Source organism: Lactuca virosa, chromosome 8 (assembly GCF_052849685.1).
Source record: "Lactuca virosa cultivar CGN04683 chromosome 8, Lactuca_virosa_CGN04683_v6, whole genome shotgun sequence".
In the NCBI taxonomy this organism is placed as follows: domain Eukaryota; kingdom Viridiplantae; phylum Streptophyta; class Magnoliopsida; order Asterales; family Asteraceae; genus Lactuca; species Lactuca virosa.
The window spans coordinates 189,739,710-189,744,072 of record NC_136433.1 but is presented as its reverse complement, the minus strand read 5'-3'; positions in this window follow the sequence as shown (position 1 = coordinate 189,744,072).

The window sequence follows — 4,363 nt, the reverse complement described above, 5'->3', positions numbered from 1 at the left end:
GTATGGTTAAAACGGCTCACTTAGAGATCCTCTCCAACATAATTTTATGGAACACCTATAAAATCTTGTTGATACAATAACATTCATACACTGATATTCGGTCTTAGGGTTGAGACCACAACACGTTTATAAGCAGAAAATATACGATTTTCTGGGGAGATACACAGCTAAACAATACCTTTTACTTACTACAAAAAATACATGATTTCTATTTGGATTACATTTTATACATATTCCTAAAACAGAAAACACACATGCATTAATACTTTATTTTGGTACATCACTTTCAAACCATTTTTCAGAAAATATCGGATTTTGTGGTGTTTTACGAACAATACAAAACTTTTCATTCAAATATGCTTATGAACTCACCAACATTATATATGTTGACGTTTTCAAAATAACTTGTATTCTCAGGGAATCGTTAATCGAAAGGTCAGCAGGAAATGTGGAATTTGTTATATTTTGTTATCATCATACATTAAATATGTTGGACATGTAATTTATGATACCGTACTTGATGTAAACAATGTTGGTTGTATTTTGATATGTATGATGATGGTGTTGTCTTGCTTCAATTATATACATTGTGATGATATTACAAGATGAAGTCACGCGTAAGCCCCCAGACGTTTTCCTCCGTCTGGTTTGGGGGTGTGACAGATTCGTATCAGAGCATTGTTTATAGTGAACTCGCATATCTAATCATACTTGATATGCAACTATAAATACAATGGGACTAAAACACTCTGAATAAAATTATACCTAGGGATACATTAAAACAATAACACTAAAAGTCTCTGGAGGAAATTGAACACTGTGATTAAACCCGAACAGTTATGTAGTCATATTGGGGATAAATATAGCCTGATCAACTATATTTATTCAAAATACGACCAACATGTGTTCGGGAGTAATCATGGTGGGAAATGGACCTGGAAGCTTACCTCGTATCCAAAAGCTATAAGGAACTCAAAATCAAATAATTAAAATACTATAGGAGTATTTTGGAAATACTATATATACATACTCCCTTTACACACTTCTCACTCCCAGTTTCACGTGCAGTCGCCATGGACGAAGCACATCAGGGCGTTCTTTTCTATCAGAACCTAGTAGCCCACAGAATGATTGAGGAAGACCTCGTGGTGGAGGCAGCCCCCGGTGTCGGGCCCGAAGAGTATGTGGAGAAGGACTATGAGTTTGGAGAATCCGATGAGATCACAGAGGAGGGTGGAGATACAAATGAAGTTCCTAGTGAACCTCCCACTTCAGAGATAGTACGGGATCACTCCACAGCACCCCGGGATCCCGTAGATAGGACTCGCTCCTTAGAGGAGGAGGTTGCCACTCTTCGGCAACAACTATTAGAAACAGAGACCCGAGCTGTACAGGCAGAGCATGAGAGGGACGAGGTCGTCAGGGAGATGACCGAGATGGCCGATCTTGTAGCACGACATTTCGGCATATGATTCCGCCGTCAGACCTGTCTCATCACAGCTAGTATCCGTTCACTTACTATCGTCATGATTTTACTTATGTACTACTTTATGTACTATCGACCATATGTTTAAGTGATTACACTACTCATAGGGCCGTCATGCTGCCGGATCATATGTTTTTTTTTCCTATGTACTGTAAGCCTTTTAGGCAAATTTTCCCTGTATTAAAATGGTTATTACTAGTGGAAATAATATATATATATATATATATATATATATATATATATATATATTATCGTCACGTTGTGATCTGCTATGTGTTCTATTACTTTTATTACATTTTGATTGTATGCATTCACTCACTTATACACAACCAAATCTCTGACGCTGTGTTATAACCAAGAAATCGTGAAACTAAATACATTGGATACTCAACATCTTTCCGTTCCATGACAGAAAGATGCCTCAAAGACCAAATCGTGGAAACAATGCAACACCGACGCCACCAAAAATAAACTCAGTCGCATTCCAAGCAACAGTGTCAGCTGCGGTCACTGCACCCTGGCACAAATTCATAATGGAAACAACAGTGAAGGTAACAAACAGGGAACCGGAAGCACAAATCATGGAACAAACCACGGAACCACAAGAACGTGCACCTACAAGGACTTCACCAACGCCAAGCCTCGAACGTTCAACGGGACGGGAGGCGTAATAACCCTAAAAAGATGGATAGAGAAGGTGGAATCAGTGTTTGAAATCTGCGGATGTCCGAATGAGTGCAAGGTCAAGTTTTCGACCTGCACATTCGTTGATCAAGCTCTGTCCTGGAGGAATGGTCACGTAGAGGCCATGACACTACCGGTGGCGAATGCTATGCCATGGGAGGAGATTAAGGATATGTTGTTGGCTGAGTACTTTCCAATGGAAGAAATCCAGAAAATGGAACAAGAGCTGTGGAACCTCACGGTTCAAAACCATGACATCGATGCGTACATATCAAGGTTTAGTGAGTTGTCTCTCTTGTGTCCGGGAATGATCACATCTGAAGGAAAGAAGTACGAAAGATTTATATGTGGATTGACCGCGCCGGTGATAGCAGCAAACCCAACCACGTATGACATTACAAAGAGACTAGCCAAGAAAGTATACGACCATGGCAACAAAAAGGGTGCTAAAGCAGGGGAAGCGGAAGTTAAGAAAGAAGGTGATAACAAGAAGGGAAAAAACAACAAGAAGAAGGGAAAACAAAAATTCAGAATCATCAAAGAAACAACAAACTGTGACTGTCCACGTTGCGAATCAAGTTACCACAACACCACATGCTCCAGCCTCATCCACAACAAATGTTCCCAAGCAATACTCAGGGACCCTACCCAAGTGCAGCAAATGCAATTTCCACCATCATGGAGAATGTAGAGAGATGCACTGCACAAGCTACAACCGAAAGGGTCACACGGCAAGATACTGTAGAACTTATCCTCAACAGAACCAATAGTCGAACCACAACAACAACAACAACAACAACGACAACAACAACAACAAAAATCGCAACAACGGCAACACTTACAACAATGTTGGGGCCAGCTACACCTGCTATGGGTGTGGAGGAACCAGTCACTTCAAGAGCGACTGCCCCAAAGCAAACAACCAGGGGGCAGGAACATCAGGAAGAGTGCTGGCAATGGGTCAGGGTGAAGCGGTTCAGGACCCAACAGTTGTTACTGGTACGTTCCTACTTTACAACACATACGCATGCATCTTATTTGATAGTGGGCCGGAGCGAAGTTTCGTTAGTAATAAATTCAAACACTTACTAAATCAACAACCCCAGAAGCTCAACGAAACCTTCACGGTGGAAATGGCTAATGGGAAAACAGAAACAACCAAAGATGTCTATGTACGGTGCACATTAACACTAAACAATCACTCTTTTAAAATAGATTTGACGCCAGTAAATATTAGGAGTTTTGATGTGATAATCGGCATGGAATGGTTAAGCCCCCACCATGCTGATATTATGTGTTGCGAGAAGGTCGTTCGCCTTCATCTTCCCAATCACGAAACCCTAATAATCTACGGAGATAAATCTGGCGCCAATCTTCGTCTTATCTCGTGCATCAAGGCACAAAAGTGTTTACATAAGAAGAACTACGCATTCCTCGCTCAGGTTGTGGATAAAACCAAAGAAGAAGTAAACATTCAAGATATTCCAGTGGCATGTGACTACCCGGATGTGTTTCTAGAAGATCTTCCGGGAATACCCCCAGAAAGACAGGTCGAATTCCGAATCGACCTAATACCAGTAGCCAGACCAATTGCCAAATCAACCTAGAAGTTAGCTCCCGCCGAAATGCAGGAGTTATCCAGCCAATTAAGCGAGCTGCTGAGCAAAGGGTTCATCCGACCAAGCTTCTCACCCTGGGGAGCTCCGGTCTTGTTTGTCAAGAAAAAGGACGGATCCTTTAGATTATGCATCGATTATAGGGAATTAGACAAGTTCACCATCAAAAATCTATACCCACTTCCTCGAATCGATGATCTATTTGACCAGCTTCAAGGAGCTAGTTATTTCTCAAAAATAGATTTGAGATCCGGTTATCATCTACTCCGATTTCGGGAAGACGACGTTCCAGATACTGCCTTTCGAACTCGGTACGGTCATCACGAATTCATCGTGATGCCCTTTGGTCTAACAAATGCCCCTGTTGCATTTATGGACCTCATGAATCGAGTCTGCCGCCCATTCCTTGATAAATTCATGATTGTCTTCATCGACGACATTCTTATCTATTCTCGGAGCAAAGAAGAGCATGGTCAACATCTCCGTCAAATCTTGGAAACCATAAGAGCTGAAAGACTTTATGCGAAGCTTTCCAAATGCGAATTCTGGATCCGCAGTGTAAAATTTTTGGGACATG